The sequence below is a fragment of the Crinia signifera genome, chromosome 5 (genome assembly GCF_055691185.1).
Source record: "Crinia signifera chromosome 5, ASM5569118v1, whole genome shotgun sequence".
Taxonomy (NCBI): Eukaryota; Metazoa; Chordata; class Amphibia; order Anura; family Myobatrachidae; genus Crinia; species Crinia signifera.
In genome coordinates this window covers 228,822,684-228,849,504 of record NC_139221.1, presented here as the reverse complement: position 1 = coordinate 228,849,504, position 26,821 = coordinate 228,822,684, and the positions used below count along the sequence as shown (strand labels likewise).

General features: G+C 45.7%; 1 protein-coding gene across 1 annotated transcript in view; it reads left to right on the top strand.

The window, feature by feature from the left end:
* The first annotated feature begins 1,628 nt into the window (after positions 1-1,628).
* Positions 1,629-26,821, top strand: part of LOC146080913 (collagen alpha-4(VI) chain-like) — a 212,229-nt gene continuing 187,036 nt past the window's right edge. Inside the window, exon 1 of the mRNA XM_083188615.1 lies at positions 1,629-1,732. The gene's annotated coding sequence lies outside the window, so the exon portion shown is untranslated. The remainder of the gene's footprint in view (positions 1,733-26,821) is intronic.

Genomic DNA, 26,821 nt, shown 5'->3' with positions numbered 1-26,821 from the left:
CGGAATGCCCATTACATACTATATAACACACCGTAATGCCGATTACATACTATATAACACACCATAATGCCCATGACATACTATATAACACATCATACTGCCCATGACATACTATATAACACACCGCAATGCCCATGACATACTATATAACACACCGGAATGCCCATTACATACTATATAACACTCTGCAATGCCCATTACATACTATATAATACTCTGCAATGCCCATTACATACTATATAACACACCATAATGCCCATTACACATTTGACACAAAAGTGCCACTTACCTACATGCTCAATGCCAGGGGCTTCATGCTCAATGCCAAGGGGCTTCATGTTCGATGCCAAGGGGGACTGAATTTGCTCCCCGCCGCTATTTTCAATTCAATTCAATGAACCGCCAGTAGTGTACAGCAGGAAGGGAGGGTGGGAGTGGTAGTGTGCAGCAGGGAGAGAGGGTGGGAGTGGTAGTGTGCAGCAGGGTAGGTGGTGCAGTAGTGTTGCAGCAGGGTGGGTGGGTGCACTAGGGTGCAGCAGGGTGGGTGCAGTAGGGTGCAGCAGGGTGATGGCAGTAGGGTGCGGGAGGGTGGGTGCAGTAGGGTGCAGCTGCAGTAGGGTGCAGCAGGGTGGGTGCAGCAGGGTGGGTTGCAGTAGTGTGCTGCAGGGTGGGTTGCAGTAGTGTGCAGCAGGGTGGGAGGGTGGGTGCAGTGGTGTGCAGCAGGGAGGGAGTACACCTTACTTAGCCAGCCAACCAGCCGCCGGTTTGCCGCTCACCTCCCACCTCCCCCTTGCCAGTGTGCATCTGAGTCCCCCCCCTCCCCTGCCTGTGCTGTGTCCTGTCCTGGGCTGTGCTGGGCTGTTCCCCACTCCCCTGCCCGCTGTGTCCAGACTCCAGGAGAGAGACGTGCTGCTATGTAAAATTCATATTGCCCGCTGGACCGCTAGCCAATAGGCTCTCGCGGTCCAGCAGCCACCAGTTGATTGGCTGCTGGACCGCAAGCGCCCATTGGCTAGCGGTCCAGTGTGTGAGACGTGAATGTTACATAGCAGCACGTCTCTCTCCTGGAGTCCGGACACAGCGGGCAGGGGAGCGGGGGAGCGAGCAGGCTGGTGAGCAGGCTACTGGTGCCGGAACAGCTCCGGAGCCATGCTATCTTCCGGCGCCTGGAGCGTGTGCTCCACCGACTCCGCCCTCGCTACTCCTCTACGTTCCAGCGTTCCAGGGTTTAATCTATGTCTGATTTTTTAATCTATGTCTGATAAGAGTTATCTCCTATGTCACTCGTTTTCTGTTCAAATTTGTATTAATTAATTAGTGAATTCATATGCAATAATCTAATCAGTATATATCTCAGCAAATACAGTAATTAGATGGTGACTATAATGACATAATTCCAGATTACACAATTAATATAGATTAACTATAGATATACTGTAATACTGATTTTTAACTTTCATTTATATTACTTACCAACCATAAAAAAGACCATAGCATGGGAAACACTCTGCTTTGATGATGAAATAATAATTTTTCATTCATTATGGTCAGCCAGTCAGTCAGTACTCAGTCCCTAACTCACAAGGACCCGCCCACACAATGTACAGCGCTCTCCTCCTCAGTCAGCACTGTACTCGGCGCTCCCGGCGGCTGCAGTAGTCTCTGTGTAGCACAGCACAGTGCATGCCGGCTCCGGGCTTGGTCACGGATCCTCACAGCCATATTACGCCAGGTCAGTCCCTGCCATTGGCTACTTGTTGCGTTCTTTACAGTAACTGCGCATCTTTCTTCCGCTGTGCACGTAAGCATCAGTAGGATTGCAATTGGTTTATTGCTTTTCTCTAAGTTTATGTTACCCGGCACAAGAAGGGTTAATCCTGCACACTAGCGTGTCTTTGGGCGCACTGCATAAATGATTCTCTAAATGCATTTTTTTGATGTGTCAGAGCTGTCAGGCTGGGCTCATACAGCAGCTGCACGCTGCTTAGGTGATGTGCTCAGGGGCTTTCATATACAGTAGGTGTCCAGGTGGTTGTCAGCCATGTGTGTATGTGCTTTACTCTATGTACTGTATGTGCAAACCTAGGCTTATACTCTGACAGGTGCCCCATGGTCCAACCAATATCACCTGCAGCAAATTCTTTCTGTTGTTATGGGAGATAAAAGGTAAGGGGGTTATGTAATTGTCTGTAGTATGTGTTGTGACACGCTATGGAATCATATACTGTGTGTGTGTTTTTATATATATATATATATATATATATATATATATATATATATATATATATATTCTTCAAGTTCAGAACATGAGAAACCCTGGAATTACATGACTAAGCTGCTTCAGACCATCATTAAACCTGTCCAGAACATTGAACGCATACCCTAGCGGGCTCACTTCACTTGCCGCATGTTACTGTTCCCATTAGATGTGCATTTGGATAGTAAAACTATGGCTAAGGTGTTATACTTTTGCATGTGGAAATATTTCCTTTGGAGAAAGAGACTGTGACTATACCAAGGGATGCTGAACTAGTTATAGAGATGTGCTCAAATTCGGCTTTGGTGAAATTAGGTTTATTAGTTATTGTGACAAATGTTCACCATCGTTATTGACCACCCTAGGGAAGGGTGCTAAGTCTTGGAGAGATACAGTGGAGAGAGATACTGTAGCAACCAATCTGATCCTGTCAAATTTTTCACACAGCCCACAATGGTATGCGGATGGCTGACTGACAATGTTTAGGTCGACAATCACTTACAAAAGGTTGACATGCACATGGTCTACATTGCCAAAAGGTTGACGGGCCAATGGTTGACACATTTAAAAAAAAAGTTATCATACTTTACCATCCACGTGGACTCCGATTTGGAATGGTAAAGTGTGCCGAGAGCAGCGGCAGTGTAGTGAGAGAACACAGCACACTATTTGGGGGTGCACTTGCTCAGCTGTCAAAATCAACACAAAAGAGAAAAAAACCTTCCGCATATGCCTTTACCAATTTATTATGCACTTTACAGTGCGAGGGGACGCGTAGACCTGTGAAGTTATGCGCGTCCCCTCGCAGGGCTTGCTGCGCTCGCCACGCTTCGGGCTCGGTGGCTCGCTGCGCTCGCCTCACTTTATAAAATCAACTCCACGCCGACGTGGATAGTGGGGGTATGAAAAGGTCGGAGGACGCGTACCGCCGCCCCTCGCGGACTCGCTGCGCTCGCCACGCTTCGGGTTGACGTCAATAGTGGGGTGGCATTAACATTGGGGGGGCATTTAAAACATGAGGGTGGTTTTCTATTAAAATGGGGGGTTTTGGGGCTTTTTACATTGAAATCAATGTAAAATCGGGTCTCAGGGACCATTTTTACATTGATTCCAATGTAAAGATCGGGTTGATCGCGTCGATCGCATCGCATGCGATTTGGTTTGCATGCGATGCGATCGACGCGATTTTTCTGACCCGATCAATACATTCAAAATCGCGGGCGTCATGCTAGGAAATAAGTACCGAATTAGATTTGGGTTGGGTTATACTTCAAAGTGAGATCTATATTGCAGTGTGAAAATAATGCAGCCAGTATTTACCCTGCACAGAAACAAAATAACTCACCCAAATCTAATTCTCTCTGCACATTTTACATCTGCCTCCCTGCAGTGCACATGGTTTTGTCCATCTAAGAAGGATTTTGGCAGAAAGGGTGAACTAGAATTAGGCCCTAAGAGACAGACAGTGGCAATCCCAAGAATTCTCCGGGTTTGACAGTCTGGGCACTTTAGCATAGCCCGTAAAATTTTTCAGAGATATGATATGACAAAGCGGTGATAAAGTGAAAGGTGATGATAATGCACCAATCAGCTGTGTTAGAAAAATGACAGGAGCTTTTTGGCTGCTGCGTTATCACTTTCCACTTTATCACTGCTTTATCACCACTTTATCACTTTACCAGGCTTAATAGATCTGCCCCACTGGGTCATATTTGAAAGTAAAAGTGAAGTGAGAACACTCTTGCTACAAGACAGGCTCCAACAGGGCCAACATGATGAGTCTCCACAGTTTAGCACACGCTGCTGCGTGCTGGGCTTCAGTGGGGTCAGGGAGGCAACAGCCATATTCTCTGTCCTGTCTTGGGGGTATAGCTATTACACTGGTCCCCCTTCCATATGTTTGCCCCTGCCTGAGGAGCTCACAACACCCCCCCCCCCCCCCCCTCTTTCCTATTGTTTTCCTGCAGCCAGCCTCCCTCGATTATGCAACTCCCTCAAAATTACACAGCACAACTCTCTACAGCCCTGGACTCTATAAAAGTCAGTACTAAGAGCTAAGTAAGATATGACTGTTTCCTGGTTCCGTGTCTTTGTGCAGACTGCCCATGTGCAGCTGATGACCAGCACATGCATCAGTTTGGGGTGATCCAGAGGCAGGCCCATCTTTCCCACTGGGCTGGATGGGCTACAATCTGGGGGCCCCACAAGCATAGGGGCCCCAGAGCACCCTAAGGCAGAGCAAATAAAAAAAAAAAAATGTTGCTCACGGCAATACCGTTAGTGTGGTCAGCATCCCTCCTTCAGTGGTCGCACTGAATGTCGGGTGTGACATCATCATGCCCGATGTCACCAGTGAGGAGCTCTGAGGGAGGAGCCACCTCCGTGACAGACAATACAGAAGACAGAAAATAAATCAGAAGAAATAAGGCCATAGAAAGTGATGGGCAGCTAAAGTTGCAGGATGGAGGTCACAGAGTGGCCAAGGGGAACATTTTCATGGTGGATTTCTTGTTTTTCAAATTCAAGTCTTGCTATATTGTCCAAATGTTTATGTGGATTAATCTCTGCAGTAATGTTGACATTTTTACATTTTTATTCCGGTGAGTGGTTGTGTAGGTAAGGGCCCACTGCACTGCTTTGCCTGGGGACCCATAATGCTGTTAAGATGGTCTGTCCAGAGGATCCCTCTCTGCCATTAGTTACCGGGGCCAAGCTCTGGCTTGCTTTGCATTCTGGAGCTTGATATTGCTGACTGCATAGCATCTCCCATGGAAACCTTTGGGCTTAGAAATGGCAAGGTCACAGCAGACTCCAAAGACATATGCTGCTGTCCCTCCATGGCAAATCCCTTAATATTTGTAGCTAACCCACTAAAATGTCTGCTTTCTTGGGATTGCCTGCAAATATTGTTTAATAAATATGCCCCAAAGTGAGGGATAAATGCAGATACTGTACATGCACACATTTATTATCTATAAACAGAGCATACAGTAATGCTGCTTTCAGACCGCATAACTGGCTTTGACCCTGTATTTGGAAACGTTTCCAAAAACGGGTCTGCCAGATAAAACCCCTTTCACACCGCAGCACTTAAACGGTATATTACCGTTTAAGTGCCGATTTTTTGACACTGGCAGACCCGTTTTTGGAAACTTTCCAAATACAGGGTCAAAGCCAGTGCAGCCTTCAGCCCTCCCCTCCATGCAGCTCCCCCCCCCTCGCGGGTGTCGACCGAGAGCATGTCGACGCCCCCCGCGCATGTCGACGCCCCCCGCGCATGTCGACGCCCCCCGCGCGTGTCGACGCCCCCCGCGTGTCGGCGCAACCCCCCCCCCCCCGTGTCGACTTACCCCGTGCCGGTACCTCCGTTGTGGATCCCGGCACTGCAGCTCAGTATGCTCGGAAAGCACTTATGAAAAAAGTGTCTTCCAGAAAATGGCTGCCCCATAGGAAACCCTGTTTAAAAAAACTGTCTTTCGTATGGGGGCAGCCATTTTCTGAAAGACACTTTTTTCATAAGTGCTTTCCGAGCATACTGAGCTGCAGTGCCGGGATCCACAACGGAGGTACCGGCACGGGGTAAGTCGACACGGGGGGCGCCGACACACGGGGGGGGGGGCGTCGACACGCACGGGGGGGGGCGTCGACACGCGCGCGGGGGGCTCCAGTGCTGTGAATACTTAATGAGCGCTCATTAAGTATTCACTGTGCTGAATTTAGGACCCAGCTCATTGGCTGGGTCCTAAATACCGTTTCAGAACCGATTTTGAGCCTAAAATACCGGTTCTGAAACGGGTAGGACCCTGCATTTTAACCGGTTAGAAAAAACAGTTTTTTTCTAACCGGTTAAGTGGTCCTGCACCTTTCAGACCGCACACATTACCGTTTTAAAACGGTAAAAAAACGGCAATATACCGTTTTTAAAGTGCGGTCTGAAAGGGGCATAAATGCCTTGCTAACAATCATTTTTATTATAGTCTGCATGAGCCGATTTCCTGGAAACCCTGATCTCTTTATACTGTGTAATTTTAGATAAACATTTCTCGGACTTGTACATATACAAGTATAGCATTAACTTTCTGTGATAGGGTGAATTCAGTGTGCTTTTTCCTCACTCAGTATAAATACAGCTGTTTTCCTTATTCTATAGGGATAAGCTGTAATTCACTGATTGTTACCATTCCTTATTATGTAAAAAATAATCTTTGCCCAATTGTTGACAAGATTTATGGCCAATTTTAAAACATGCAGAAGAAAAAAGAAATCATTAGGATAAAAGAGAACAGAAATATAACTGGACTTTGATTAAGAAAAGTTGGAAACTATAGCTTTCAAAAAAGGGATTTTTGTAAGAACTTACCGTTCGAATCCCTTTCGCTGATATTATCCTGGTGACGCAGCTTCACATTGGGATGTAGGAGGGTCCGAAGGAGCCAGGCACCTATGCTAAAGCTTTGAGAGGTAAGCTCCTCCCTTCTCAGGGGCGGGCTGGGCCGGAGGGCAGGGTGCCATGTGCCCCCCGGGCCGCTTAGCCAGTCACTGGCTGCGGGCCACGCTGGTCACCATCCACCTCCTCCAGGCACAGGCAGCCCTCCTGCGCTGGCCGCGGCTTGCAGAACACGGCCGCGGCTACAGGAAAATGGCCGCCGGCCCCCTGCACTGAGGACATGTCCTCAGTGCAGGAGGCCGGCGGCCATCTTCCTGTAGCCGCGGCCGTGCTCTGGAAGCTGCGGCCAGCGCAGGAGGGCGGCCTGGAGGAGGTGGATGGTGATCCAGCGCGTCCAGCAGCCAGTGACTGGCTAAGCGGCCCGGGGGAGCAGGAGGACTGTATGTCCCAGACCCCCCAGCCCAGCAACAATGGTGAGTTGCTGGTGGGGGCATGTGTGTCGTCTCTGGCACTGTGGGGACATGTGTGTCGTCTCTGGCACTGTGGGGGCATGTGTGTCGTCTCTGGCACTGTGGGGGCATGTGTGTCGTCTCTGGCACTGTGGGGGCATGTGTGTCGTCTCTGGCACTGTGGGGGCATCTCTGGCACTGTGGGGGCATGTGTGTCGCCCCCTGGCACTGTGGGGGCATCTCTGGCACTGTGGGGGCATCTCTGGCACTGTGGGGGCATATGTGTATCTGGCACTGTAGGGGAATATCTGGCACTGTGGGGGCATATCTGGCACTGTGGGGCATATGTGTCTCTGGCACTGTGGGGGCATATCTGGCACTGTGGGGGCATATGTGTATCTGGCACTGTGGGGGCATATTATGTTCCTCTGGCACTGTGCGGGCATATGTGTCTCTGGCACTGTGGGGGCATATGTGTCTCTGGCACTGTGGGGGCATATCTGGCACTGTGGGGGCATATGTGTATCTGGCACTGTGGGGAGAATATCTGGCACTGTGGGGGCATATGTGTCTCTGGCACTGTGGGGGCATATGTGTCTCTGGCACTGTGGGGTCATATGTGTCTCTGGCACTGTGGGGGCATATCTGGCACTGTGGGGGCATATGTGTATTTGGCACTGTGGCGGAATATCTGGCACTGTGGCGGCAAATCTGGCACTGTGGACATCACATTGTGCGGTGTAATGGGCATCATGGTATGGGGCGTAATGGGCATTACGGTGTGGGGAGCATTGGGTAATTGCCATCACAGTATGGGGTGCAATGGGCATCAAGGTGTGCGGCATAATGTGTAATTAGCATCACAATGTGCAATCTGCAGGTACACAATACAATCAAGGTACAGGCCACGCCCCCTTATGGTAGGCCACACGCCTAATTTTTCTGCGCGCCACCGGCGCGCACAAGCATTCAGCTTTCCAGCATGATGGGGGGTATGGGCCAGTGCTCTGGACTTGCCCCCTAGGCTAAAAGTTGCCAGCCAGCCCCCCCTTCTGCATCCCAGAATCCTCAGTTCAACTTCAAAAGCACACTAGGATACATTAACTCAGTACAATGCCTGAATATATTACATGCACAATTAATTTTAACCAAACCATTACAACATGACCATTCATGAAAGCGGCAATACTTACTGAGCGTAAGGGAGGGATCGCTGTGTCACCAGGATAATATCAAAGAAAGGGATTAGAACGGTAAGTTCTTACAAAAATCCCTTTTTCTCTTTCAATTATCCTGGTGACACAGCTTCACATTGGGACATTCAAGAGCCGGTCCTTTGGAAGGGTATGCTCAGGTTTGCAGTTCTCATTACTGTTTGCACGAATGATGCGTCCTCCGATGCAAACTCCTGGAATCTGTAAAATTTGGTGAAAGTGTGAACAGATGACCAAGTGGCAGCCCTGCATACTTGCTCAGCCGTAGCCCCATGGCGCACTACCCAAGAGGCAGCAACCGACCTGGTGGTATGAGCATTTATCCTTGAAGGCACTGGTCTGCCAACTTTAGTATAGGCCAAAGCATACTTGCCTACCCTCTTGGAATGGCCGGGAGGGTCCCGCAAATCGGGTCCCCCGGGAAGGGGGGCGTCTCCCGCATTTCCCTACAGCCCCGGCTCCCCCTCTCCCCGCGGTCTAAAAACTATGACTTTCGCGGGTCTGCGGGGAGGGGGCGGGGCTAAATGACGCAATTTGCATCATTTCGCGTCATTTTTAGCCCCTCCCCCCACCCACGGACCCGCAAATTGAGGCTTCAGCCCGTCATGGGGGCGGGGCTTGATTACATCACCCGCGCCCCACCCCCAAAACGAAGCCTCTACCCGCCCCCTTTCACTTCTCTCCGGGCTTCTCCCGGAAAGGAGTATGCCAAAGTCGGCAAGTATGGGCCAAAGCAATAACTGACCTCAACCACCTAGCAATGGTCTGTTTTGAAGCAGGCCAACCTTTCTTGTGTACATCATACAAGACCAATAAGGAATCTGTCTTACGGATACCCTTTACTCTGTCCACATACTGTAAATGCGCAAAGCGTGAACAACATACACATTTTTTAATTTGTCCCTCTTTCCAGTCACCTCTGGGGGATTGAACACTGGAAGAACAATCTCTTGGTTTAAATCATGGGTCTTCAAACTGTGGCCCTCCAGATGTTGTGAAACTACAAATCCCAGCATGCCTTGCCACAGTTTTGCTATAAGGGAGTGTTAAAACTGTGGCAAGGCATGCTGGGATTTGTAGTTTCACAACATCTGGAGGGCCACAGTTTGAAGACCCATGGTTTAAATGAAAAGCAGAAACCACTTTAGGTAAAAATTTAGGCACTGTTCTCAGCACAAGAAAAAAAGATTTTTTTGGTCACTGGAGTCAGATATAGAATCTTAACTCCAGATTGCAAAAAAGACCTGGCGCTTCAGTGAGGTTGTATATAAAAAAAGGGTGTTTATTAGTATCTCAATTACCCACTGCTGCAGATATCACCTGTGGGTTATGCCATGCCCACGTTAAAAACACACAGAGAAGGAAAACTACAATGCTGAATCATGCGCTGTTGGTCAATTTATACTCTGAATAACACTGCTGGTATAAAATGAAGGTCGGACACACCGTTTGTATTTAGTAACAATTTATCAGAAAATGTAGCATAAAAAATGAAACACATTTATAAGACACAAGACATAACAATTATAAGGTACAATTAAATTTAAAAGTAAGTTTAAAAAACGTATTTAGTAGCTATGGACGTTTTGGGGTCTCCTCCAATTAAATGAAGCTTGATTTTTGTATCAAATAGGTATTTATATGGATAATTTTATTATATGTATCAACGGGAAACGGTCATCTGTCAGACCACACTTAGGTCGACAGTCATTAGGTTGACCCCGGAAGGTCGACTGGCCCCAAGTTCGACCGGGTTAAAGGTCGACATGGGTCAAGGTCGACATGCCTTAAGGTCGGCATGGGCCAATGTCGACATGGATTTAGGTTGACAGTCATTAGGTCGACATGAGTTTTTCACTGTTTTTTGAGCCGACATTTGCCGACAGGTGATATTTCATGCCCTACCATCCACTAGGGCAGGGGTGTCAAACTCAAATTCATCGGGGGCCGCATCAGCAGAGGTCACCCTCAAAGGGCCGGTTGTATCTGTAGGTCCCCCTGTATAATTATAATGCCATGACACCACAGGCTGCTCCCCCTATATAATATAAAATGAATGCCATGACACCACAGGCTGCTCCCCCTGTATAATAATAATGCCATGACACCACAGACTGCTCCCCCTGTATAATATAATAAAAGTAATGCCATGACACATAAATGATTATACAGGAGGAGCAGCCTGTGGTGTCATGGCATTATTATTATTATTATACACGGGGACACCTCAGGAAACAGCAGATATATATATATTTTTTTTATTGTGAGTGTGATCCTCATCCTCACTTACTGTTTCTCCGTCTGTCCTGCAGCTGCTGCAGCTTCCAGCTTTTCTTCACTGCTTGCTGCGGCCACACTGTCCCCTACTCCCGGTCCAGCTTCACTGCCTGCTCCTACTTCTCTACAGACGCATGGGCGGGCGGCGTCGTCATGACGTTTCCACCCAGTGTCTGTCACTGCCGGGCATCAGAGGGAACAGGCGGCCGGGCCCTCCTCCACGTAGCCGTGGAGGCCGGCGGCCATGTTTCTGTAGCCGCATACATATGTGCCTACAGGAACATGGCCGCCGACAGTGGAGGAACAGGTAAGGCGGCCGCGGTGGGGTGGGTGAGAGGAGGTGGCCTAGGCAGGAGCTGGGACATACTGCCCTGCGTGCTATCTCCTCGCGCGGGCCACATCACGAGGTCTGGCGGGCTGGATTTGGCCCGCGGGCCTTGTGTTTGACACCCGTGCACTAGGGCATGGTGGGAGAATAAAATAGTGTGCCGAGTGTAGCAAGGCACCATGTCCGAAGCATTGCGAGTGAAGCGAGCGATGCGAGGGGCTGCGGTTCAACTCCAACTGTGTCCATGTCGACTGTGTAGACATTCGGGTATAAAAACAGTGAAAAACTCATGTCGACCTAATGACTGTCGACCTAAACATGTACCGATTCCCATCTTTCTATATGACTCTGAACTAAACTTACCAGTGTGCGCTCTAAATGAGCAAAAGGAACCTTGCTCATATTACTGCAGATTTATTTGTTCCTGCACCTTTCTAAAACGGCTGAATACTTTCAAAATTGCGTATTTGCCTACATGCTAAATAGACTGCCATTCATTGTGCATATTCCGCAGCTCACTTGCTCACTGGTCATTGGACCCTGATGCTATGGATTAACAGCCTGTTGATACATATAATAAAATTGGATACAAAAATCAAGCTTTATTTAATTGGAGGAGACCCCAAAACGTCCATTGCTACTAAATACGTTTTTTAAACTTACTTTTAAATTTAATTGTACCTTATAATTGTTATGTCTTGTGTCTTATAAATGTGTTTCATTTTATATGCTACATTTTTTATGCTACATTTTCTGATAAATTGTTAGTAAATACAAACAGTGTGTCCGACCTTCATTTTATACCAGCAGTGTTATTCAGAATATAAATTGATATACCTTACCCAACAGCGCATGATTCACCATTGTAGTTTTCTTTCACTGTTCTCAGCACAGCCCTATCATCATGAAAAATCAAAAACGGAGGCTTACAAGATAGTGCTCCTAACTCAGAATCCCGCTTAGCGGAAGAAATGGCTAACAAAAAGGTTCATTTCCATGTAAGAAATTTTAGGTCAGCCGACCTTAATGGTTCAAAGGGAGATTTTTGAAGAACTGCCAACACCAAGGATAAATCCCAAGGTGCTACAGGTTGTTTGTAAGGAGGTTTCAATCTTGTAACTCCCTGCAGAAAAGTCTGTACCTCTGGAATTAAAGCCACTCTTTTCTGAAAGAAAATAGACAAGGCTGAAACCTGAACCTTTAAAGATTGAAGACTCAAATCAGATGAAAAACCATCTTGCAAAAATTCAAGCAACCTAGACAACTTAAATCTAGACATCTCTCTGACGCTCACACCACTGAATGTATATGTTCCAAACTCTATAATAGTTTGCTGAAGAGACCGGCTTCCTAGCCTTAATCATGGTATTTATTACTAACTTCTTCCTCAAGATGGCGGTTTCAATAACCAGGCCGTCAAAGTTAGTCGAACTAGGTCCCGGTGAAAAAACGGGCCCTGCCTTAGCAGATCTGGACGTAGAGGCAGATGCCACGACGCTATTGACAAACTTTGAATGCTGGAGTACCAAGACCTCCTTGGCCAATCTGGTGCTATAATTATGACACAAATCCCCTGAGATTTCACTTTTTTCAGTACTCGAGCAATCATAGGGAAGGGAGGGAAGACGTAAACTAACTTCCCTGTCCAAGGCACCGTCATTGCGTCTACTGCCCAAGCTAGAGGATCCCTGGTCCTGGAAAAGAACCTGGGTACTTGACGATTGAATCTGGACGCCATCAAATCTACTTCCGGAAGGCCCCAAAGCGCCACAATCTCCTGGAACACCTGCGGGTGTAACGCCCATTCCCCTTCCAGAAGCTCCTCACTGCTCAGGAAATCGGCTTCCACATTCTTTACTCCAGGGATGAACACCACACATAGGGCCTGAACATTGATCTCTGCCCACAGAAGAATTTGAGACACCTCCTGCCATCTTGCTGCGTGTGCCCCCTTGATGGTTCAAATATACCACAGTTGTGGCATTGTCCAACTGATTTCGGATAGGCAAATCCTTTATCCTTTCTTCCGCTTGGGACAATGTCTTCCAGACCGCTTATAGTTCCAAGACATGTATTGGGAGAACAGACTCTTCCCTGGACCATAGGGCTTGAAGTCTCAAATCCATCACTACAGCTACCCATCCCCTGAGACTGGCATCGGTGATAACCACCAGCCATTCCCAACTCTGCAGGGACCGGCCCCATTGGAGAGAGTCGACATTCGTCCACCACCATAAAGATTCCCTTGTCTCTGGAGACAAAATCACTAACTCCGTCTTCATGGTTTTGGGATTCCCCGACCAGCCTGCCAATATGTTCCACTGAAAGGCTCGAGAATGTAATCTGGCGTACTGAAGAGTCTTGAATGTCGCCACCATCTTGCCTAGCAACTTCAGGCATTGCCAAACTGACGGTTCTGGTAACTCCAACACATTCCAAACTAGTTGACATATGTCCCTGGCCTTTGACTCTGGAAGGAACACTCGATGCAAGTGTGTGTCCAGTATGACTCCCAGGAACTGAAGTCTCTGGGTGGGGCACAGGTGAGACTTTTGAAAGTTTAGCACCCAGCCGAGATCCTGCAAAAACTGAATAGCCTCTGTCAAGTCTTGTTGTAACCTCTCTGCAGACTCCCCTTTGAACAAAAGATCGTCCAAATAAGGAATAGCCACTATTCCTATGAATCAGAGAACTGCCGTCATTACTGACATCATTTTTGTAAATACCCTCGGAGCTGTTGCCAGCCCGAAAGGTAACGCTTGAAACTGGAGGTGTAAGTCCCCTATTGCAAAACTCAGTAAAGACTGATGTTCTGCACAAATATGTACGTGTAAATATGCTTCCTGAATATCCATGGACATCAGGAACTCTCCTTGGTCCAGGCTCAACAGAACCGACCTCAAGGATTTCATTTTGAAATGATCCACCCATAAGTGGAGATTTAAAGATTTTAGATTTAGAATTGGTCTGAATGACCCATCTGGTTTGGGCACTAGGAAAAGAATGGAGAAGAACCCCTTCTTTTTGTCCCCCTGAGGTACCGGAACTACCACGCCCTTCTCTTGAAGAGACTGTGCCGCCCCCACAAGGGCCCTTCTGAGACGTGTCTCTCTGGGCACTGGTGTAGGTAAGAACCTGCTTGGCTGAATCCCTTTCAGGTTTATCCTGTAACCGTGAGACACCACATTCAGGACCCAAGGATCCTGATCTAATAATGCCCAGGTGTCCCGGTACTGAGGGTTTCTCCTCAGTCTTGGCATCCTGTTTCTTATTGAAGGCACCAAAATGGGATTTTGGGGCTTTTCCTTTCCCAACCTGAAACTTTCCTCTGCTGGACTGCCCCTTAATGGACCCACCTCCTCTGGAGGAGGGACGAAAGGACGACTGAAAGGTAGAGAACCTAGAGTTCTGTTTTGCGGCAGGTGTGGGCAGAAAGGTACTTTCCCCACCTGTAGCCTGTTTAATAATGGATTCCAATTCCGATCCAAATAATAAATCACCCTTAAAGGCCAAAGCCTCTAAAGACTTTTGGACTCATTGTCAGCATCCGAGGCCTTGAGCCACAAGACTCTCCTTGCATTAATAGAGACAGCTGACACTCTGGACGCCATTTTGAGAGCCTCCTCTCCAGCCTCCAAATTATACTCGCTGACGCTTTCAACTTTTCAGCCAGAACCAAGGCCTCTGAATCTGATTGCAGCAACGCACACATGGAATTTGCCCACACCATCATAGCCTTGGACACCCATGCAGAAGCAATAATAGGTCTAAGGGTAAACCCCACACCCTCCAAAACTGCTTTGAGACTGCCTTCTAATTTCTTCTCCACCGGATCCTTAAATGCAGTTCCTCCTTGCACAGGCAGCACGGTAGCCTTTGACAATCAAGCAACCGGTGCATCTACCAAGGGAACCTGTTCCCACAGATTAACATGGTCTTGTGGCATAGGATATAGGTTCAAAAACCTTTTTGGCATCTGGAGTCTCTATTAGCGGGGGTTTTCCAAGCCCCCTCCAGCAGTTCTCTCAAACCTTCATCTGAAGGAAAGGTAACAGCCTCTCTATGCTGTCTTTTAAAAAAAAAACATTGCTGGGGTCTTACTGTCATCAGAAACATTAAAAGTCTGTTTAACAGCTATAATCAAATCTTCTACACCAGAATTGTCCAATTCCTCCCCCTGCTCTCAGGGCATTTCAGCCCTGCACTCTTCCTCCTCCTCTGAATCATCCAAAACAGGAGAAGAAACAGAATTTCTCGATGTAACATCAGGATCCTTAGCAAACCTATACATAAGTGCATTACACTTGCTAATACCCTGAGCCGTGTTCTGCACCACCTGCAGAAAAGCTGGATCCCCTTGAGTTAAGGGAAAGGAGCCAGAAGATTGCTGGTCTAGGAGACTTCACCAGCTCATCCCTCTGCCTATTAAATACCTGTACCAAAGCAGTAACTGACCTGCCCAGGGCCGCAGCCCACGCTGGTTCTGGCTGTTCCACCCTCTGAGCAAGTGCTCTCCTGGAGACAGCAGCACATACAGGGCAAATATCCCCTTGAGTCATCTGTTCATGGGTTAATTGCAAATCACATACTCTACAGTTACTCAATGTGGAAAGGGCTCCCTCCCCCACAACTGCAGAATGCCCTTCTGTTCAAAACACACAGTGCAAAATGTCAGGCGTATAGTACAAAGTCAATATATGCCAGAATACTTTTCTGTCTGCAGCTTTAAGACCCTTATCTGGTCAGCGGGGATGGCGATGCCCAGGAGAAATGCAATACTCTGCAGGAATCCCTTCAGCTCCGCAGTCAGCATTTCCAAAGGCGCCAAAAAACAGAGTAGCAGGAAGAGACCAACTTGTCCCTGCTACAGCGGGGTCTGTTGCTCACTGGCGCGAACTACCTCCTGTAGCTGCTCCTATTATGCATATTCTCCTCATCCTAGTTTCTCCCCTCAAGCCGGGATCACTTGGACTCGCCCGCAGGCTCCTGTGACAAGCTGCTTTCTCCGCAGAGTTTCAGCTTGTTAACCCTGTATAAAATGGCGGCCGCCATCACGGAGCGCACATTCCCCATGACCCCCCCCCCCCCCCCCCCTCCTAGAATCCTCACACTGTTTCCTACCTAAGTGTAAAATTAATAAAATAACAAACACCTAGCTTCTTCTGGCTGCTTTTGCAGCCCAGCTTCAGCAAAGCACCCACTCCGGTGGGCACCTAATACGAACTGGGGATTCTGGGATGCAGAAGGGAGGAGACTACCTCTCAAAGCTTTAGCATAGGTGCCTGGTTCCTTCGGACCCTCCTACATCCCAATGTGAAGCTGTGTCACCAGGATAATTGAAAGAAAAACAGAATAATCATACCATAGCGATGGATGCATCTTCTAAGGAACACGTAAATTCAGTTGATATCCAATTGCTACATGTAAGGTCTTATAACGGTGTAGAGTGGTCCATACCTCTGTTTAGGTGCAACACAGAGTGAGAGATGAGGTCTCGCTTGCACAACATGTATGGCAAAAAGTTATTTTTTCATCAGCAAATAACAGTTGTATAAGGAAATTAGAGAAATCAGTTTATGAAAGCTTAAATAGGAAATACAATACATTTGAAAAAAATAAAAATAAAATCAGTATAATCTCCACATGTCTAAGCTGTTAGAGCAAGGCAGCAAACCACAAAAGGACAAAAAAAAATCAAAACACAGAACTATAGGCTAAGTGACATGTGACTCTGATTATTAACCCTTTGAGTGCCAATGCTGCTGTGAGAGATCTTCGAAATATCCCCTAAAAATGCCAGCATTGCTGATAGTGACTGTTCTTTTTTTAAATAAATCCAAATACAGCCAAGTCAATTAATTGAAGTTTAGTTAGATATTGTACCCAAAAAAAGAACAGTTGCTGTGAGCAATGCTGGCATTTATTTTGAGGATCTCTCACAGCAACGATGGCACTCAAAGGGTTAAATATGTAATCTGGTTTTATGTGATTATACATTTGTTATAAAAAACCTCATCAACAACGATACAAATGTAAAATTGCTACCATAATATTAATACACTCAAATTGTAATCAATTGAACAGTGTTTGTTTTTTCATCCTGGAGAATCAATTGAACAGTTGATCCAGCAATAAAATGAATAAACTGCATCCTGGGCACAAAACTAAAGTGTTTAAACCCAATGTTCATGAGTTAAACTGCTTTCACATCGCATAAACGGCATTGACCCGGTACTTTGAAACGTTTAAAAAAAAAAATGGGTCAGACAGCCTTAACCCCTTTCACACCACATAGCTTAAATTGTATATTACCCGTTTAAGTGCTGTCTGAAAGGGGTATTACCGTTTCAATGCCGTTTTTTCCCATCACTTTTTTAAACGTGTAGGATCCTGCTTTTAACACGTTTCAAAATACCGGTATTCTGTAACCGGTAAATTGACAATGGAACTTTCACATTGCAGCTGTCCAGGTTTTAAAATGGTAAAAAACGGCAATATACTGTGTTAAAGCTGCAATGTGAAAGGGGTATTAGTGATGTACGCAAACTGGTTGTTTATTTATGGAGACTGTCACATGCACAGGATATGTAGATCACTCGCAGTCCCCCTTATATGCAGCATGATTAATATGCAGCAGCATTTGGGTGCTGCAACGGGGACCAGTATGCACAACAGGGATGTGTCGTCTACATTTTATAGACGTGCTGAGCCCAGGGTCTGCACCTTTGGACACAGACTTCCTGGCTTAAGCAATTCTGGTGGCCAATCTGAGTAAGCTGATGCCTCAAGGTCTCAGAAGGTCACAATGGCTATCTGAGGCTGTGTATTCAAACTCAGCACTTGAATCTGCCTTGCATGCAGACACATCCTATAGCATTAGCATATTTGAGCATCACTGCATCCATCTTTGAATCAGGCCCAATGCCCATCCTCATTTGGTCAAACTTTATAGCACAAATGGTAAATCATGTTTCACCCATATTATATCCAATATGTTTTCTGTGCAGGACCAATTTTCTCACTGCCCAAAAGTATGAAGAAATTATAACCAGTGGGGGAGAACCAGATTACTCAGACTGAATTGTACTGTATCTCATGAGATACTCAAATTTGTAGTAAATGGAGAGTTATCTGCAAAAGGGCATCTGTGGAGGAGTGCAGATAGGGGTAAATTGAAATACCAAGACAAGGCCTGTTGGAGGGACACAGTGGGGGTTTGCAACATCGCATTGAGCTATTATGTTTTCTTGTGGCCACACCTCCCAGATTTGACCACATGCTGCACAGTATCTGGGCCCCATTGATATATTAATGGCCCTGCTTATGTGCAATTATATCAGGGTTGCCTACTTTCAAAAAATAATTTCAGGGAGAAAAGTCAAAGCCAGGGGGCGGGCCTTGCATTGCCAGGGGGTGTTGGCAGCGGCATCGCAGTTATCTAGCGAATGCGCAGTACACATCAAGGAAGCGAAGTGGCAGCTGCGGGAGAAAGGAGTTCTCTTCCAGGAATTTGTGAGATGTCACAGGATTAAGGAAGAGTCAGCAACCATGGTATAGTGTGCCTGGGCACATTATATAGGTGTATAGAGTGAGCACATTATGTTTAGAGTGAGCACCTTCCACACATGTGCTGTTATACACGGCAGAGCAGTGTGTGGACATTCCCGGGCATCCCTATGCACAGCACATGTACCCCCCCCGGGAAGCTACCTTTTGAAGGCCTCCAGGCTGCAGCTGATCGGGGTCTCCTGATAACAGCCGGGTACTGTTTGGCGGTGTAGTGGCAGCCCAACAACCGTTTCCTGCTACACCCCGACGGCAGCACAGCAGCAACCCGTGGCATCTCCATCCACCCTGCAGCCAAGGCAGCGGTCTATCTCCGGGACGTGCTGCACTCTGCTGGTCGGCTTGGTCCCCGCACCACCAGCAAGTGGCAGCAGAGATTGTATACTGCCGCTGTATGCCGGGCACGGGTGTTTTGGGGACATTACAGCACAGATTGCGGAAAAACACCAGGACACCAGCAGCTGCGGGAGAAAGGGGCCCTCTTCCGGGAGTCCGTGAGATGTCCCAGGATTCCGGGAGTCTCACTGACATTCCGGGAGAGTCGGCAACCCTGAATTATATGTCTATGTATTTTACAACAAATAGAAATAAGTATTTTGAAACGTATTTAAAACCCGTTTTAAACCCCTTTCACGCCGCACATGAATACCGGGTCTCAAGCAGATTTGCAGTGTGAAAGCAGGACAGACAGTAGCTTTAAGACAGCATAGTGCATATGTAATGAGCACAGTGCATATGAATGAGCCTCTTATTATATATGCGCATATGTAATGAGTGGCTCATTACATATGCACTGCGCTCTCATAGCTACTGCCTGAGGGGGAGATTCTCTAAGAATCTCCGCCCCCCATCGCATTTATAATTATCGCATATGTTCTAACATATGCGATAATTATAGCAAAGGACAGCTCTTGCGTTAAGAGCTGTCCTTTGCAGTGAGAGTCGCCGGGTCCCAGCAGGTCCTGGCGGCTCCCCCCTCCCTCACACACCCCGGCGCTGCGCCGGGCTCTCCTCCTCCCTGCACCCGGAAGAGGATCAGTGCAGGGAGGAAGTCAAAGGTCCGGGCAGCACTGCGCTGTGCTGCCCGGACACAGGTGAGGGAGGAGGGGGCGATGCGGGGCGGCGGGGGTCCGTGCGGGGCGGCGGCGGGATGCAGTAGAAGCCCATCGGCTTCTATGGGGCATCGCCAGATTTTTCTGGCGATGCCCCCCGCCGCGTTGACCCGGCAGGGGATGCTTACAGCATCCCAAAATGCGGTAAAAACCCGATAACAGGGTTTTTACCGCATTTCTTGCATAGAGAATCTCCCCCTGAGTCATATATACCGGTTCAGAGCCGTTCACACTGCATAAAAAAACTACTCTGAACCATTTAGGACTCTGCTTTTTACCCCTTTGCAAATACCGGTTATTTGTAACCGGTAAATGCAGACTGGTGCTTTCACACTGCAGCTCTGACAGTTTTAAAAGGATAAAAACGGCAATTAACCGGTTAAGAGCTGCAGTGTTAAAGGGTAGAGTAGCATGCATTGCAACTGTGGCCCCACATCAAAGGACTATAACCAACGCATGTTATTGTACTTAGAGGTGTCATCTGAGGGATATGAAGAATTTATACAGTATGCCAGTGGTTCCCAATCTTTTTTGAATCACCCTAAGGGTATCAACATTTTTTCACGGCACCCCTAGACCACACAAAATTTTATTATATTGGGTTTATATGTGATTCCCAGGGTCAGTTATGTGTTAAAGACAGGATTCGCTTCTGTTTGTACATATTTTATTATTGGCAGCCACCAGCACTGGTTTTGCACATAAATAATTAACCATAATTAATTTGAATTGGTCCTGGACCACCAGCCCAGGGCTCCCCTGCAACTGTTCCAAGGCACCCCAGGGAGCCATGGCACACAGTTTGGGAACCACTGCAGTATGCAATACTTTCGTCCAGTGCTATGTAAAAATCTAGATCCTATCCATTCAAGCCACAATATGGAGAATGGATATATATGGAAAAATTTTCTATATTGGTAATTAGGGATTTTGTGGTGGGGAAGTGCATGTTCTAATTTTTGTATGTTCAAAAGTATTCAAATCTCTCTATTTTCCATTTGTTATACCACATCAATATTCATAGGATAATTGGTACTTGTTTCCTAGCATGGCGCCCATCGTATGCCATTGCATACCACTAATTAAGGTATGCAATGGGATGCGATGGGACCCGATTTTCGTTTTGTAAGACTCGCACTGTACAATTTTAATATCGCGTTGCAGCTGCCCTGTTTTCTGGGAGTGCTTCACTAACCCTGGCAGTGTGATTTAATCAGACATCCTAAGTAACCTGAGGGTTCCTCAGATGCCCGATGGGACCCGATTTTCGGTTTGTAAGACTCGCACTGTACAATTTTAATATCGCGTTGCAGCTGCCCTGTTTTCTGGGAGTGCTTCACTAACCCTGGCAGTGTGATTTAATCAGACATCCTAAGTAACCTGAGGGTTCCTCAGATGCCCGATGGTCACGCAGATGATCCGATTCTGCATCTTCATACACTGATCACAGAAGCTTACAGTCGGCATCTTTTGCATAATTTCACACAGCTTCTGCATTTAAAAGACCCAGCTCTGAATTGGTTGCATACAGTATAGCAATCTGTCCATTCATCTTTAGCTGTACAATTTCTGTGTTAATGTGTCTGGCCTTGTTTTCTTGGAGTGACCAGCCAAGGAAGGGCAACAATTGGATGTGGATGATCTGCAAAAGTGGGCGATTGTGAGCTGAAAGCAGCTCAGTTTTACTGTTTGAGCTGCTTTCAGCCACCCAGTGTGTACGGCCCGGGCGATGAGCGCTGATGCACACTCTCCCATTATTGCCGGCCACTGCCACTCATCTGCTGTTATTACCAGCAGCTGAGCCATGGGGCGAATGTCTTTCCACAGCATCCCACTATGGAAAGCCTTCCACACCCGCGACAATATTTTGGATGGGCGGAAATCGCTCAGTGTGTGTGTGTGCAATGAGCGATTTTCAGCCCAGCGATTTTCCCCATCATTGCTCTGTATATACGCTGGCCAAAAATTCCCAGGGTGTATGCACCCAAAGTTTAGCAAAGGTTCACAGGTCAGTACATTTAGTTAATGCAAGAAGAAAATGTAATAGTAAGGCAGAAAATAAAATAAGTTTAAGGACCAACTGTACACTACACCTGGTTCTTATGCTTTGTGTATTCTGTTTTATGTTTTTACAAGCATATTTGTCATGCAATGTGTCAGCCTAATTTGCTTGATTCTCTGCCAGCAAACATAAAAGTACAGATTGGAATATGCATCTCATTCATTAATTACTCTCTGCATTGTGTATGACTGCAGAGATTTGGGGCCCATGTGCGCACAGCTGTGCGCTGTTTATAATAGCTGGCAGATCTGTTATTATTTAAGATATACTATACTGACAGTGATAATTTGTTGAAGCTTACATTTACTCCAGCAAGATTTATTTGTACCTGAAAGTAGTTTAACAGCATATCCAAGCAAGCTAGCCACAGATTTATCTTAATGTATAATAACAAATGTACTGACTGACTGATCAATGCCCATCCAAAAAACCTGGACCTAGAAACATAAACATTTTGGGAGTGTTATGTAAATTTGACCCCCTAGGGGGGTGAAAAGGGGTAAAATGTGTTTTCACGTATTTCTCAATATCTCTTATGGCTTGTAAGATATTGATTTATTTGTGACGTACAAAGGTTTCAAACACGAATACCTAAAAATCAAATTCAGGATTTTGTACTAATAAACCCCAAAAGTGTCAAATGTGAATTCAGGGGTGCCATTCTGACCCCAAAAATGATATGGCTACAGTCATTAGTCACACTCAGGGACAGAAATTTAGTATACTGTAGGTCTGTAGACTCCAGAGATGATACTGCGACTCCTCAACCCGTCCAGGCTGCAAGTGAAGGCCAAAGATTTGTATGTGTACCCAGCGCTGGACTAATGGAGCTGCTGGTCTATTGTGACGGGTTAACGCCCAGAAAACCCAAATATACAATGCACAGAAAAAAAGATTTAACAATAGACTAGCGCTATAAGAAAACCAAATAAATGTATCTGGAATATGAAGCAGGATTCTGCAACAGAATTCTTCCTGGTGTTATAAATGATAAGAACTTACAATGAAATTCTATCAGGTGTTCACGTAATGGTTTCTTTAGTAATAGCTTCAGGGTAGCAGGGAATGGACGGCATGAAATCAACTTACATTTGCGTTCTGTCTCGCGTTCATAACAAAGGTTTCTTTTACCAATGGACGCCAGATGACAGGTAACAGGAAAATTTATTCACAAGAAGTAATCCACATGGATCCATACGATAAAAAGTAGAAGTTTAAAAAAAGTCCAAAGAAGCAGTCAGTAGCTGGAACAGACGTGCGGCGGCTTCTCCCGTAGTGACAGGCGTGCTGCAGAAACGCCGGCAGGGGAGATCCGTGTGATGCCGCTGTGTGGAGTCCGGCTTGCTGATGCTGCTGAGCGGTCTAATCAACGCGTTTCGGATATTACCATATATCCTTTTTCAAGATGTGCCGCTGTGGAGACCGGAGGTGCTTTTAAGGAGGATCTGTCAGGTCACATGTTCTCAGATCCAGCCTCTATATTCGAACCTAGCCCGGCTTCAAACTTTAGAGCATATTTCTATCTATCTAAAGTGCATGATGAATTTAAAATACATATATCAAATGCATATTAAAATACATATTAAAAATTACATATTAAAAAAGGGGACATAAAATTCATACAGGTGGCTAAAATGTATAAAAACAATCATATTTATACAAAGTGAAAAAAGGAACAATTTGCACAATAAAAACTAGCAGCATATATACATTATAGCAGAGTTTATAATTGCACTTGTAATTGTTACAGTCTGACTGATATAGTGACTCATATGAAGCCGGACATTTGTAAGAGAAAAAGACACAAATAAAGGGGGACATGGTTAGTATTGTACAAAAATTACCATATCCCACCACCCACCATACATGGTGTTTATATAAGCCATTTATACTCATAGTCAGCATTTAATCCTTTTGGGACCATAGTATTTAATGTAAAAATGCATTTCATTTCTGTCTTGGCTAGACGTTCTTCAATGTCATTTTTTCTCCAGTCAGATTTGCACAGTTTAATGCCACAGAAAGATTTGAGACCCCTGATGTCACAATTGTGCTTCTCCTTGAAGTGTAATGAAACGCTATGTAGTTCATAGCCCTTCTTGACATTGCGGGCATGTTCTGCTAGGCGGTCCTTAAGATGTCTACTGGTCCGCCCAACATACTGCTCCCCGCAATGACATTCTAGAAGGTACACAACGTTTTTGGAGTTGCACGTGATGAAGTCGTTTATAGTAAACTTCTCATTGCTAGTATTGGACATATACTCCATGATTTTTGGTGGAGTTTTACACCCTTTACACATAGAGCAAGAGCCGCAGCGGTAGAAACCCTTAGACAATACCCTGGTAGTTCTTTTGGGTACAGTTTGAGCACTCCTAACCAGGATATTGCTAAGGTTATCCGCCCTGCGGTACACAAACTTAGGCCGACATCCTATATATTCTTTCAAAATAGGATCCCTAGTAAGGACTCCCCAGTGTTTAACAATGAGTTTCTCAAGCTGTTTGTGCTGAGAAGTGTACTTGGTGATAAAACGTACTTCTTTGCTTTCTGGCTTAATTTAGTTAAAGAAGATCTACACAAAATGTCTTTTAAAAGTAAAGAAAGGAACAATTTAACGTTAGGCCAAAGAAAGGCCATAAAAACCTTAAAAAACAATGAAAACATAGTAATAAAACCGGCGGATAAGGGCGGTGGGGTTGTAATCCTCAATAAGGTAGATTATCACAGAGAAATTGCCAACCAATTGGCAGATAAAGACACCTACAAAAAATTGAGAGGAGACCCCACCGCCCAAATCCAAAAAAAGATGGATGTTTTCATTAATCTTTATTTGGCGCAAAATATCATTACAGAGGAGGAGGCTAAATATCTTAAAATAGAGAGCCCTTCAGTGCCGGTAATATATATTTTACCCAAAGTTCACAAAAGTATTGTCAACCCCCCAGGCCGTCCTATCGTGGCAGGGGTGGGGTCTATTACTTCTAACTTGTCCCACTTCATAGACCACAAAATACAGCCATTGGTCAAAAACACCAGATCGTATACAAAGGACACTGCGGCTGTTATAGAAAAATTATCAGGGCTGGCATGGGAGGAAGGTGACCTTCTTGTCACTGCCGATGTTAGAGCCCTTTACACTATCATCCAGCATCATCATGGCATTGCTGCCACGGAACATCATCTAACAAAAGCAAATATAGATGGCATAAAAAAGGATTTCATTCTAGAAGGTATCGCCATGATTTTGAATAACAATTTCTTTTGGTACGAGGGTGACTTTTACCTCCAGACGGCAGGAACTGCTATGGGCACCAGGCTGGCACCCAGCTATGCTAATTTATTCATGGCAAGGTGGGAGGACCAACAAGTTTGGTCCAACCACCCCTGGAGTGCCAGCCTGGTGCTATGGGTCAGATACATAGATGACCTCCTGTTCGTCTGGAGGGGGGGTCAAGAGGCCTTGAATGACTTTTGTCTGTATTTAAATAATAATGATCAAAATATCGATCTAACTTATACCATTAGCCCCCTCACTGTTAATTTCCTTGACCTTACTATTTTTGTTGATAATTTAAAAATTTGCACAAAAAACTATACTAAGCCTACTGACTGCTGCTCATATATAAGTATCAGGAGTAATCACCATGCCAACTGGATAAAGAGCATTCCTTCTAGTCAGTTCTATAGACTTAGAAGGAATTGCACCAATACCAGTGATTATGAGACCCAAGCTGAAATTATGAAAGGAAATTTTTGTCAGAAAGGCTATAACCCCATTTGGATTGATGAAGCATATAACAAAAACCATGATGCTGTCCCAACCGACAAAATCATTAAGCCAGAAAGCAAAGAAGTACGTTTTATCACCAAGTACACTTCTCAGCACAAACAGCTTGAGAAACTCATTGTTAAACACTGGGGAGTCCTTACTAGGGATCCTATTTTGAAAGAATATATAGGATGTCGGCCTAAGTTTGTGTACCGCAGGGCGGATAACCTTAGCAATATCCTGGTTAGGAGTGCTCAAACTGTACCCAAAAGAACTACCAGGGTATTGTCTAAGGGTTTCTACCGCTGCGGCTCTTGCTCTATGTGTAAAGGGTGTAAAACTCCACCAAAAATCATGGAGTATATGTCCAATACTAGCAATGAGAAGTTTACTATAAACGACTTCATCACGTGCAACTCCAAAAACGTTGTGTACCTTCTAGAATGTCATTGCGGGGAGCAGTATGTTGGGCGGACCAGTAGACATCTTAAGGACCGCCTAGCAGAACATGCCCGCAATGTCAAGAAGGGCTATGAACTACATAGCGTTTCATTACACTTCAAGGAGAAGCACAATTGTGACATCAGGGGTCTCAAATCTTTCTGTGGCATTAAACTGTGCAAATCTGACTGGAGAAAAAATGACATTGAAGAACGTCTAGCCAAGACAGAAATGAAATGCATTTTTACATTAAATACTATGGTCCCAAAAGGATTAAATGCTGACTATGAGTATAAATGGCTTATATAAACACCATGTATGGTGGGTGGTGGGATATGGTAATTTTTGTACAATACTAACCATGTCCCCCTTTATTTGTGTCTTTTTCTCTTACAAATGTCCGGCTTTATATGAGTCACTATATCAGTCAGACTGTAACAATTACAAGTGCAATTATAAACTCTGCTATAATGTATATATGCTGCTAGTTTTTATTGTGCAAATTGTTCCTTTTTTCACTTTGTATAAATATGATTGTTTTTATACATTTTAGCCACCTGTATGAATTTTATGTCCCCTTTTTTAATATGTAATTTTTAATATGTATTTTAATATGCATTTGATATATGTATTTTAAATTCATCATGCACTTTAGATAGATAGAAATATGCTCTAAAGTTTGAAGCCGGGCTAGGTTCGAATATAGAGGCTGGATCTGAGAACATGTGACCTGACAGATCCTCCTTAAAAGCACCTCCGGTCTCCACAGCGGCACATCTTGAAAAAGGATATATGGTAATATCCGAAACGCGTTGATTAGACCGCTCAGCAGCATCAGCAAGCCGGACTCCACACAGCGGCATCACACGGATCTCCCCTGCCGGCGTTTCTGCAGCACGCCTGTCACTACGGGAGAAGCCGCCGCACGTCTGTTCCAGCTACTGACTGCTTCTTTG